Genomic DNA, 13,681 nt, shown 5'->3' with positions numbered 1-13,681 from the left:
CTTGTTTTGCTGTGGCTACATTATTAAATTGAATGCTGTGAGAATTGTCTTAGATTTAATAAAGACATTAAACTTGAGGCATTTAAAAGCTTTGTCTTAATACCTTACTTCTACTTCATATTCTAGTAAGAAGCCCTCCACTAACTCTGCAGAAGAATAGAAACAGCTTTAAATGCTGAGTAATACTGCACACTTAAAAATTAGACACTTTCTTCTTTACCAGCATCTAGTCATTCCAAATAATATAGGAAAATAAGGAGGAGGCTGACTGAGAATGTGTATTATTGGGTACATCATCTCCTCTTCCAGCTAAATATGCTGTTATTTCAAGAGAAACTAACACTGAAAACATTACCCCCTACTTTTGATTGTAAATGTTTTGACAGGGAATAACTTTCTTAAAGAGCATATAAAATGTATGTTGCCTCCAGGGATGTTTACTTGTCTTTACAGTCCAGCTGTTTAGTAACCATCAGGGTTGTCATTGTTGATCAGAGACCCTCCCCCTTAACATATCTGTCTTTGTGATGACTTCTTCTAGTACAGTATTTGTTTTATTCTGGATCAATTGACTACAAGTCTGTCAGACCCATGATTCTTCTGTTTACATACCTACACTTTTCTTTTGCCTTCCTTGCTGGATTGCTACCCACCCCACCACACCCTCAAATTACCTTAGGCCTCAGCAAATCCTTGAGCAGGGATGTCAGGTCACAATCACAAACTGAGTGCAAGTGGGCGAGCCTGTGCTCTGTTGATTCAAGCATACACTGTATATTTGAAGCCCAAGTCTTACACACACACACACACACATATGCTTCTTGTTGATAGCTTTCTTGTTCTATACACCGCCAGTCACCATTAGTGGCTATTACAGTGGCATGTATGTCCACCATTCAAATATGAATTAGCTTCTGGATCATTGATTAACTCACACCCAAGCCATTCATCTCACTTTTGGGTCTAAAAATCATACACATGTTACAGGTGGCACTGATGGACATTCTCTGTTCCTCTGGGATGGTCTATACAAGCTACACTCTTTTTGTTGGTGACACCTTTGGATATGACCTGATCTTGTACAAATATTATGTTTGACGTTAACAGATATTCAGTATATCAGCTATTGGATGACCCCTTGTCTACCTATTTCTACTACTATATCCACAGCAGAATCACATACAGCTGAGTGTAAGTTGATGTCTTTACACGTCAGACCTTCTTAAAGTCATCTTTTCATAACCACCAAACCTAGAGTCCCACTTTCCCACTTCCTCCCCGGTAGTCAGCTAACCAGACTGCGCCCCCCCCCTTTTGCAAATTTCTGGATCCACCACTGATAACTGTATATTATGTGTCCTTGACAATGGATACCAAGATTAACTTTTCAAGATTTGCTCTTGAGGTTAATTTCTTGGTATCCATGGTATGAACACGCTATAAATGAGTTATGATCAGTGACCTGATAATGATCCTCTATATTATGTGTTTGAGGCATGGATACCAAGAAATTCACTTCAAGATGAAAGCTTGACAGGAGAATCTAGGCATCCATGTTGGGAGTACATAGTAAGTGGTTATGATCTGTGACTGTATCATGATTATAGCACACTGAGATTTATCTTATTCATGCATTTCCAATTCCATAAAAAAGTAGAGGAGCATGAAGTATTTTACTGACTTTCAAAGCATTTGAAAGCAAGTAAAGTGTTTAGATCCATCAGACTACAGGTAGAAAAGACATTTAAATGCCCGTGCTAATATTAAGTGGTATTTAAGTGGTATTTAAGGTCACTGCCACCTTAAAAGCTGATTTTGGCTTTTAATACTTTCAAATTTTGTTCATTTTTCATTATATTGTGCAGCATATCCTTTGAATTTGGTGTCAAGTGATTTCACTTACACTAATTATTTATTTTAATTTGATGATGATGATGACATTCTCATGAAGTTCAGTGGTACATTTTGTCAGTACAAACATGCCCAACATTTAAAGGCTTGCTTTTTTCTTTAATACCAAATTAATCCAACACATTGTGGCCCAACATTTAAAGGCTTGTTTTTTTCTGTCTTACTAAATTAATCCAACACAATGTGAGCAAGACAGATGGTTTAAAAAAAAGACATTGCTGAGCTGGATGGGAATTTTGAAAGACATAGGTTCATAGTTTCATATGTAGGTACTAGGCAATTGGCCCTAGGGCCTATACAAGAATAGCCAAAAAGGTACCCTGGCTTTCGCCACCCAAGAAAATTATTTTCCTATGCCCCTGTCAAGCAGAGCCATAGAAGTGATCCCCGGGGTAAATTTCCTGTTACATATCCAATCATCAAGATTTTTTCTTGAAGAGTGCTAATGAGGAGCTCTGTTTGACATAGACAGGTAGTCTGTTCGAGGGTATGGGAAGTCTCTGGAACAGGAATCTATCCCTCCAGCTTGTTCTGTTCATTGTGGTGACAAGGTTTAGGCCCCTAGAGCATGTAACTCAGAGGGATTGGGATTTCTTTAAGTTGAGCATGTCCAACAGCTCTGGGTTTGACTTAGCTTTGTATGTTAGGCAGAGATCGCCTCTGAGTAGGCGATAAGCGACGGAGTAAAGCTAGAGTTTTTTGAGACAATCGGCATAGGGCATCTGTTTGAGGCCAGTAATCCTCTTTATGAGGTATTTCTGTGGCCTTTCCAGTTGTTATAGATGTCTTGTGAGGTACATACCAAAAGGGAGGTTGTACTCTATAATGGGTCTAATGAGTGATGAGTAGAGGGGAACAATGACCTCTTTTTTTCTGGATGAGAAACCTTTTGTGATGAGGTATGCCATGTAGAAGGATTTCCTGACCACTGTGGCGATGTGATTATCAAAGGAGACACTACTGTCCACCTGTGTCCCAAGGTCTCTTATCACACTTTCAGTGTTAAGTAGACTACCGCCTATGTGGTAGTTCATGGGTACAGAGTTTTTACCAAAAGGGATGACAATGCACTTTTTGGCACTGAGCTTGAGGCCATGGCTTTGAGACCAGGCATCTGTCTCAGTGAGGCCCTTTTGTAGGATGCCCACATAGTTAGGAGCTTCAATTATGGCTCCTAGTTTGCAGTCATCTGTGAACTTAGTTAGCCAAAGACCTTCTGTGTTAGCCTGTTCTTCAGAGAAGTAGATACAAAACAGGGGAGGACCCAGGATTGAACCCTGTGGTACCCCACTTGTCACTGGTCTGAAGTCTGATTTGGTTCATAGGTTCATAGGTTCATACTAGGCTATCTGCCCTAGGGCATTTAAAAGCCTAGCCAGAATGTGTTTGGCTTTCACCACCCATTTTAAATTTATTTTGCTATGCCCTTTTTCGAGGTTAGTATACTGTGCCTCTGTCTAACAGTGACACAGAAGTGATACCCGGGGTATAGGTTCATAGGTTCATACTAAAAATACAGTCGCCCAATGTGGGGCTTGAAGCCACGACCCTGAGATTAAGAGTCTCATGCTCTACCGACTGAGCTAGCCGGGTCTGCTACTTTCACAGTGAGGGTTTTGTCAATAAGCCAGTTGGCAACCCATCTTGTGACATATGAATTTATACCCAGTTTAGTGAGTTTATCTATAATTCCAGAGTGGGGGATGGTGTCGAACGCCTTGGCGAGATCTAGATAGGCTGTGTGAACCACCTTGCCCTCATCTATGGCTTTGGTGACTGCTTCAAAGAGATTTAGGAGACATGATCTGCCTTTTACAAACCCGAACTGTGTGGGGTCCAGAGTTTGGAGATCTCCAATGTCTTTGTTTATGAGTTGAATGATGACACATTCCATGGCCTTGCAGACCATGCTCATCAGGCTCATTGGGGCGGTAGTTATTTATTATTATTTTATTTTATTTTACATTTGTTGACCGGGCTAGTCTAACTGAATACATGTCCATTTTCACTAGAGGCCCGGGGAGATAAGCTCCAAGATAGAACAATGAAATTAACAAGATAACAAATAAATAAGGAAACATTAAACAAAAAAAAATCATATTTACAATGCATATTACAGGTTATCACAGTAAATTCAGCAGTGCAGAATACAGGCATAACATAGCATGCTAGTACAATCAAGATGTTCTAGATGGAGGTAGTATTATGGTTAATAAGGAAGGACTTACAGTTAATGAGTAGAAGGGGTAGGAAGAGCCAAGTATTAAGAGACACATAACTAGTCAGGCTTAGTACAGGGGCATAACCACTGTGTTCTGAGGAACACTTTCAATTTGTTTTTGAAGCATGATACTGAGGGAAGTGAGGAGAGTTCATATCTAGTCAGGGTTAGTACAGGGCATAACCACTGTGTTCTGAGGAACACTTTCAATTTGTTTTTGAAGCAGGATACTGAGGGAAGTGAGGAGAGTTCATATCTAGTCAGGGTTAGTACAGGGCATAACCACTGTGTTCTGAGGAACACTTTCAATTTGTTTTCGAAGCATGATACTGAGGGAAGTGAGGAGAATTCACTGGGGAGGAGATTCCAGGCTTTTCCAACAATATTAGAAAAGAGGGAGTCACCAGCCTTGTTGTTTGGGTTAGTGGTATGTACTAGAAGTCTCTGAGAAGACCTTAAGGATTTCAGGTTTTTATAGGGAGTGATGAGTGTGGATAGAATAGGAGTTTTGGAAGGTTTGTAAAAAGTGTTGTGGGCTATAGATAGTTGATGGAATTTAATCAGATTTTGTAGTTCAAGCCATGCCAGCTGCTTTAAATTAATGCAATGGTGGGTTCTAGATGGGTTGCCTGTAGCAAATCTGGCAATGTTACTGTAAGACATTTCCAATTTGCTCAGGTTATTTATAGATAGATTAGTAAAAATGGGTGAGGCATAAAGAATTGAAGAGATTAGATGAGTGTGTGCTATAGTGGTTTTAGCTGAAGGTAAGAGAAAGGATTTTACCCTATAAAGAGAACCAAGTTTTTTGTTGACAGTTTGTATAGTATTGTCAATATGGATATCAAAGTTCAGATTGTTGTCAATGATGATACCCAATAGTTTGGTGGTTGGATCAGGGGATATAATACTTTTATTGGTAGAGATAACTGAGAAATCAAGAGGAGAGGACTTATTGGTGGGAGAGAAGAGGAGGAGTTTAGTCTTTTTGGGGTTTAGGAGAAGGCATCTATGTGTGAACCATTGCTCAACTGTGTTAAATATTTTGTTGGGTAAGAGATTGAAGTTCAGAAGAGGAGGTGGCTGAGCATATCACTGTGGAGTCATCTGCATATTGCCTGCATGTGGCTTGGGGGATGGCAAGGTGAAGGTCATTAATAAATATGGAAAAAAGTAAAAGTCCTAGGATGGACCCTTGAGGGACACCAAGTTTGACAGGCAGGTGAGTGGAGAGTACGACCTGTTGCCTTTTATCAAGGTAAGACTGGAACCACTTTATAGAAGATGTATCTAGTGACAGGGATTTCAGTATTTTGATGAGAATTTGGTGATTTACCATGTCAAAAGCTTTAGACAGGTCAATAAATAGTGCTGAAGAAAGCTTGTTAAGATTGCGGTTTTTGTTGATACAATCTGTGAAGGAAAGAAGGGCAGTACTAGTGCTATGTGAAGGTCTGAATCCATGTTGACAGTTGGAAAGTAAATTATTTTGGGTTAGATGGTCAAGTAATTGTCTGTGAATGAATTTCTCCATGATTTTTGCCAAAGGAGAGAGAAGGGCAATGGGGCCGTAGTTGGAGAGTTCAGTGGAGTGTCCACCTTTATGGAGGGGGATAATATGGGAAATTTTCCATAAACTGGAGATATTACTTTTGGTAATAGTTCTATTGATCAGAATAGAAATGGGATAAGCATTAGCTTTGGCTCATTGTTGTAGGAATTCAGCAGGTAGTTGGTCTGCTGAGGGTGAGCATGGTTTTAGTTTCTGTTGAAGGGTTAGAATATTTGTTGTTGGGACAGGTTGAATATGAAAAGTAGGGGGTAAGGTTGATTTATAGGAAGGTAGAGTGAAGTTATTAGGTGATAGTTGACTAGCTAGTATTTGTATAGCATTAGTAAAAAAGGTATTGAAAGCATTAGCTTTATTCAATAGATTGTTGTGGTCAGTATTTTGAGGATTTGGAGTAGTGGATTGACCTGGATGGAGTAGTTAGTTAATGCTAGCCCAAAATTTTTGTGGGTTGTTTTGATTAGCTTGTTGGGATTGTAGGTAGTAGTTTTTTATCAGGTATTATAGCTTTCTTGGTTTCATTTCTTAGCTGTCTAAATTTTAGTTGGTCTATAGTGTTTTTAGTCTTCCTCCATTTTGCCCAAAGTTTGTTTCTAAGATTTATTTTATGTTTGGTTTCTTTTGAAAGCCATGGAGCAGATTTGGTTTTAATTCTAATTAATCTGGTTGGAGCATGGTAAGGAAGTTGGAGTTAAAGTAACTAACGGCTTCATTTAAAGGGAGGTTTTATAAGGGAGACCAGTTGCAAGTTCCCAGGGTCTGTCATGGCAACCACTTTGTGAAGTGGGATAACCGTCGCAGTGCGCTATTCAATTGGCACAAAGCCTGTGGTGAGGCTATGACTGAACATGGTACTTAGGTGGGGTGCCAGTTCATTCTGTAGTTTGTGTAGAAGGCAGCCTGGGATGTTGTAAGGTCCCATGGATGCTGTGTTCTTGGTTTTGGAGAATGAGGTTTTTACCTGTGCAGCTGTGATTACAGGAACTTTGCATTCTTCCGGTATAGAGATGGGCCCTTTAGGGGGTGAGAGGGGGCTAAAGTTAGGATGTTTGCAATATCAGTTGGTTCTGTATATTTAGTGCCATTGTGCTGTAACACAGAGCAGATCTGAGTGTTGCCATTGAGATACTTGATATAGCTATAGAATGCTTTGTGGTTGTCTTTAGAATCAGTGGTGATTTTGTTTTCATAACTAGCTTTGGAGGATTTTATGAGAGATCTCAGCTTCTTACTGAGGCTGATCAGGGAGTTCCTCCAATCATGGGATTTTACTCTTTTTTGCAACAGTTTCTTTCTTCTGTTGTAGAGTTTGTTTATGGCAGAAGACCACCAGATTGGCTTCCTTTTTTTGGAGGCTAGCATCTTGGTTCTGTTAGGGATAGCATGATCCATGCATTCCTGTAAGTGCTTATAAAGTGCATTTGTGTAGGATTCAGCAGTCGTACCACTATTGTCCATCTGCATGGGTGTCGTGAAGTTTGCCACTTCTGTCTTCAGAAGTGTGAAGTTGGCTTTGGAGAAATTTTTTACAGTTGTTTTCCTAATGGGGGTGGGAGCGAGATGTGGATGTCTAGGGTAATTAGCTTGTGGTCGGATCTGACCAATGAGGAATTGACCTCTGGTGTGGAACACCAGTTGCCCATGTTAGTGATGACCAGGTCTAAGATATTGCTGCCCCTGGTGGGGGTGTGGATAAGTTGATCCAAGGCAATGGAATTGATGAATTCCAGAAAACATTGAACAAAAGAGTTGCTACATGAGTAATTTTCCCAGTTAATGGTTGGGTAGTTGAAATCACCCATTATTAGGGTGTTTGGTTGTACCCTAATGTTTTCCAGTGTATCAAGAAAAGAGGAATGGGAATCCTGGGGCATGGTGGGGGGTCTGTAGCAAGCTACAATCTAGGTTGCGGTCTTGCCCAGAGTTAGTTGAACTTGGATAATCTCTGATGCATTATGCTGAGCAACTAGCTTGGAGATGTGGATATCCTTAATGAATATGGACACGCCACCACCTTTAGTGTTTCGGTCCGGGTTAGGTGGCCGAAAGGTGTGGTATGAATTATAGCCTGGTAATGCAGGGGTGCTCTCTGGAGCTTTGAACCAGGTCTCTGTCACTGCACAGATGTCGATGTTCTCCATTTTAAGGAGTGCCTTGAGTGAGTGCATTTTGAGGTTTAGACTTCTAGCATTGAGTAGCATTACCCTCAGATTTTGCTTGCTTGCACCTGTTATGGTGGTGAGTTTGCCATTTGAAACTTGCCTAAAAAAGGCACTATAGGGGTGGCAAGAGCCTTTGCCAGTATCCGGAATCCCAAGGGTGACAGGTGCAGACCATCTCTGGCAAAGCATTGTGGTCTGTTGATCATGTTATCCCAGGCAGACAGATACTGGATTCCCTTAGAATGACATCAGAAGCTTAGCCAATTGTTGAAGTCAGTCATTTTGTCTTTGTACTGTGATATAATTCTTGGTGATGGCAGGGTGTTACTCAGGGCTAGGGTCATGCCTGCCTGGGCTATGATCGGAGAGCTCCTCCATGTCTCTTTTCATGTAGTCCAGGGAGGTACATCTCAGGTCATTCACACCAACATGGAAAATGATAGAGTCATATTTGTACTTGTTGAGTGACCTGAGTGCGTGTGTTATGTGGTGGATCCTTGCATCTGACAGGCAGCTGACAGTAACTTTCTCCTTGTTTAGCCTGGTGAGTGGAACATCAGTGTGCCTGGCTATAGAGTCATCTATGACTAGAGTGTTTGGCATGTTATCCCTTATGGGCTGTAGTTGAGTGGCACACTGTGTATGTGGGCTATGTGTCATATGGTTTGTGTTGGGGGTGGAGGTTGCTTGCATTTCTGCTTTGGAGATCTTGGTTGTTTGGGCAGACTTTTATTGAGAGCCTCCGTGAATGTAGGCATGTGTTTTGTGCTTCTGTCTGTGTGTTTTGGTGGTGTAGGTTTTGATTGACTATGTGATGAGTGTGGTGTGGTGCAAGTGTTTACCTTCTCCTCTTGACTGTCTAGTCCAGTCTTTGGTGAAGAGAGCTTTACTTCCAGTTTGGCTATATAAGTGCATAGCTCACAGGTCATAGTGTTGGGTGGTAGGAGGAGCGGCTTGTCTGTTGTATATGAGGCAATTGCTGCATTGCCCCAAGATGCCCAGATTCATCAGGTAGACAGGAGAAAACACCGGGAGCTGACCTTAAGACATGCCTGGACAAGTGCTTATTTATTAAGTACTAAAAACTGTTTTCCTCTAGACAAGTGAGGAAAGTTGAGTTCTTTAGTAATTTGTAGCTTATTTAGTGTTGACAATGAGTTATGAACAAGTGCTGAGCTCAAAGAAACAGATTTGAGTGTTAATTTAAAAAGTTCTCTAGTTGCAAGGGAAAATTTGAAGAACAGACTTAATGGTGCCAGGAGTAGTTTAACCCTAGTTAAGCAGGAGTTGGGGGGGGGGCTTAGGAGCCCAAAATCTACCCTGGATACAGCAAATTTGCACCTTGACTAGACCTGACACAGGAAAGCGGGGAAACAAGCTTAGAATTTTTTTTCCAGTAAAGTGGAAATTAAGTAAACATTCGAGTTTTTAATATTGAGCCGGAAACTATTACAGCTCCTAGCTTTTGCCACTAAATGAACTATTACAGCTCCTAGCTGTATCCACTAAATGAATGTTTTAAACAGATCAAGGAGCAAGCAGACTCTAGAGAATGGTTTTAACTGCAAACAGACTAACCTAGAACACAGAATCCTCAAAAAATCAAAAATGCACAGAAAAGCTTGGACAGAGCACTCGCAAACAGAACATTCAACTCTCAGTATGAAAAAGCAGTTTACAGTTAAGTAATTCAGTAAATATCCAATTAGTGTAATGAACAGTATCTAGCAATGAAAAACACAGTTAAAACAGAATAAAACAGTACATAAATGCAGTGAAACAGTAAAAAAAGCTTTATAACAGTGCAAAATGTAGTAGATTAACTGTATAGCACAATTATAAGTGTTTCAGAAGTGCAGTTCAGTGAAATAAGTGTAAGAAATAACTTATGGAATCTTAAGGTATTTTTGCATAGTTTCAGTAATGAATTACCATCCACAGCCTGATAAATACAAGCACAACCTTTTCCAGACAAATGGTTTATATACCAGTAAGGATGGAAGAGTTAGAAGATTAAATTACTACTCTGTCCTATTAGCCCCTGCTATTACCCAATCACTCGTACTACAGAAGGTTAGGAGACCCTGTTACTCTCAACAATAATGAAGACAAACTATCAGCAGAAAAGTTCATAGTTCTTACTGTCTTATTAGAACTCAACTAACACCTATTAATGTCAGACTAGACAGGCATGCTGTTATGTTGGTAGAAGAAAAACTAAAAGTTAAAAAGTGATAATGATTTATATAAGACAAGTAATGCCTATTCATTGCCTGCATGTACACATCATTAGAGTGCTGTGACCCTTATGTAAAGTTAAGATTGGATCTTGCATAAGATAATTTTGAAAAGTGTTTTACAAGCTTATCTTTTTACCAGTTTTACAGCATGAGCATGTCACTCCATGCAGTACAACTTACTTATGGTTATGGACCTGATAATAATCCTCTTTGTTTAAATTCTCAACTATGGAGCTCAGCATTTGGTTAAAATCTCATTTATCTGCAACCATATTTTCCAACTCAAATAGATCTCAATTTTAAGTGTATTTAATCCAGTTCTTTTCTATTCCAAAAATTCATAAAATTAGAGGTGATATAAATGTTGAGTTGGTGACATAGTGGTCAATTCAGTTGTCAGCCAGGATACTATCTGTGTGGTTTGCATGTTCCCTCTATATTCAATGGAGTTTATGATAAGCTCTGTGATTTCCTATCACACACTGACTAGTGACAGATAACATTAAATTCTCACTCAGTTTGGTTTGAGCTTTTTAAGTGTATGCCTGAGGTCTGTCAGAGTATTCCTCAGAAATTCAAAAGTTAATCATGATGAGGGGTTAATAAATACTAAGTAAAAAAAATACAACTGTGTGAGGAGCAGCAGTGTCAGAGATAGTACCTCTTAGTTTATTTGTGCAGGTAAAGGGGTGTCAGAGTTAATATCTATCTCTGTATCTTTCTATCCATAGAAACATAGATAGATAGATACACATACTGTGTGTGTGTGTGTGTGTGTGTGTGTGTGTGTGTGTGTGTGTGTGTGTGTGTGTGTGTGTGTGTGTGAGTTTTTCTCTTTGCTGTTATTTTAAGATTATCACAGTTAATGTTTTATGTTTTGGGACTCTTGATTTATCAAGTCTTGAGTTTCAATAGGTTGCCATGGTATTAGTGTGGAAGTGTGTCTTGTGCTCCAGTGGAACGTATCTTGGGATATGGATTGTCTTCAGCTGTGCAGAAATGAGTATTATATGTATTTCCTAGCTGTTCAGTAAAAAATCAAAAAGATACCCTGACCACACAAATTTTAGACTCAAACTGACTATGAGAATTTTTTAATTTTATTTTTTGGAAAACAGACAGGCATTAGTATGTAAAGATCTGTTATTACATTTTGGTTGTCTTGGAAGTAAAGCTAACACCAATGGCATGGACACATTCACTACTATAAAACACAGAGACATAGAAATAGTCTGGACAGTAAGTGGACTAAGTCATTTTGCTTTCTCTGTTCCTGTAGAAGTAGCTCATGGCCACATGCAGACCAGCATTTACTGATAATGAGACATCATGTTTTTCAGTGAGTCAGGCTTGTTGTCCAGAACAAATGGCATGTTGTTCTGCATGTCGTTTCCTCATTCACATTTCAAAGGTTTCCTGTTGTGATCTTTACTGCAGGTTTATGATGTCATTAGACTGCGGAGAAGCCTTTTGTTTTTGTGAAATACAGGCATCATTCAGTTACTATGGTGACAGTAAACTAGAAATTGATCAGTTATGTCAGATAATCAGCCATGCTACTGTACTGATTTTTATAAATCATTTGAAGAGCATGAAGCATCCTTGTTGTTTCCCTAACTAATCTATCCATCACGTTCTAGGGCCAGCCAATCACTCCAAAACTGGAAGTTAGGGCTATTAAAAGGAATATGGTTTATAGCTTGGATTTAGTTCTCAGATGTCAACACTGTTTTCAGGATTAATTTAAGTCTTCTAAAGTATTCCCTACTAAGTATTGCTTGCATTTGTTCATATTTTACTGTTAATCCTTCATCAGTTCCCAAATATTTATACACTTCTCTTGCTCAAGTTCTTTTATATCATATTCTAGTCCCAAACTGATGTTTTCTTGGTGCTGCAGTTTTCCTGCTTTAAAGGTTGCTTTTGCACATTTATCAAGACCAAATAACATTCTTATATCATCTGAAAAAGTTTTGACAACTTGTAGTTGTGCTTTCAGTTCCTCATCTGATGAACTATACTGAGCATATTTGAACAATCCCATCTTGGTTTGTGATTTATTTATCTTTATTGTCAAAAAGAAGTGCTACTGCGAGCTTGTAGAACTTGTACGGTCAGAACAACTTACTGTACTTTATTTAGTTGTATATTGCTTGTGTGATTTTTTTTGTCATAGAAGTTGATTTAAACTCTCGTTGAATTCTCTGGTTACTGATTTTGATTTTTTCTTTTGTAATATTGCATTCAACTGAAGCTGAATATGGAATCCTTAAATGAGTATACAATTAACAATTTGCTAATGCACAAATATCCTGTCCAGTGTAATAAATCCTATGCATATTTTCAGTTTACAGCTGATAACATTGGTGATCTGTGTTCCTCGTGTCAAAAGGTGGATGCAAGTGTTCAGCAATCTGAGGATCCAGTTTGTTTAGAAGGAAACAAAAAAAGAAAGAAAGGAAGACGTTCACAACAAATAACGAGGCAGAAAAATAAATTGATTAATGAATGTAAAGGAAAGAGAATACGTAGCAAAAAGGACATTGCTTTGTTATGTAACACATATGTTACATAGAATGATGATATATTTTTATCAGAAAACCTTCAGTCTATAGAAAAAGGCATCGTCTTTCCAACAGAGAAGGTAGAAATGAGAGGCAATGGGCAGGTGAAAAGGAAGACATCAAAACTGAACATGGAAGGATTGCAGAACATTACTGTAAGAAAAAAGAGGAGAAAGACAGACGTTGACTACATGGCTCAAGCTGTGGATTTGCAACACCAGCTGGATGAGAATTTAATACACAATGAAAAGAGTGGGATTAATAAGACTAATAGTGATGAAGATCTATCCTTCGTAATAATTGATAGAGCAGATATTACAGTATTAGAAGCTGAAGATTCATCAGAGCTAAATTATTAGAGGAAACGATACGTATATTTACAGAGATGATGATGAACATTGAATAATGTTATGCTTGCCAGGAGTGAAAATAGAAGATGTGAGACAAGCCTTGGAATCCCTTATTATAAGGAAGTATGGGGATCTGTTTTTATTCCTGTTGGTACAAATGATGTCACCCGCAAGGATTCTCTGACTGTTAGTAGGGGACTGACAGCCCTCTTAGATTTGTACTGGTGTTAGGATGTATTTTTCGCAAATCACCTATCGAAAGGATAGTCAGGTCACTGTGAATGAAAATATTTTTGGGGTAAATACCTACATGGAAAAAATGTCCTGTTTTAAAAAATGGAAATGCGTAGAGCATCAAAGCCTTGTTTTGGGCACACGTGTTCAGACAGTATGGTGTGCATTTGTCTAGATCAGGGATAAGAATTTTTTCAGCAGATATTATTTTGCAATATTTGACAAACAGTAGGTAGGATTTTTGCCATGTCAAAAAATTAACAGCCCACAGATAGCAACATTTGATGCATGGTTGTCAATGCTAAGAGCATTAATAATAAAGTTTTTTAATTGGGAAATTTGCTACATTCCCACAAGACTGATGTTATTGTTTGTGAAACATGGTTAAAGAACAATGACTGGAAACCAGTTCTGTCAGGGTTTAAATGT

The 13,681-nt window shown here is 38.9% G+C and overlaps 1 non-coding gene across 1 annotated transcript; it reads right to left on the bottom strand.

The window, feature by feature from the left end:
* Positions 1–3,431: 3,431 nt before the first annotated feature.
* On the bottom strand, positions 3,432–3,504 carry TRNAK-CUU. Its single transcript has one exon. It is a non-coding gene; the product is annotated as a tRNA-Lys (tRNA).
* Positions 3,505–13,681: the final 10,177 nt, after the last annotated feature.

This window comes from Protopterus annectens, chromosome 1.part1, assembly GCF_019279795.1.
Source record: "Protopterus annectens isolate FY-2018-M chromosome 1.part1, PAN1.0, whole genome shotgun sequence".
NCBI classification, from domain to species: Eukaryota; Metazoa; Chordata; order Ceratodontiformes; family Protopteridae; genus Protopterus; species Protopterus annectens.
The sequence above is the reverse complement of the archived record's forward strand: the minus strand, read 5'-3'. Positions and strand labels throughout refer to the sequence as shown.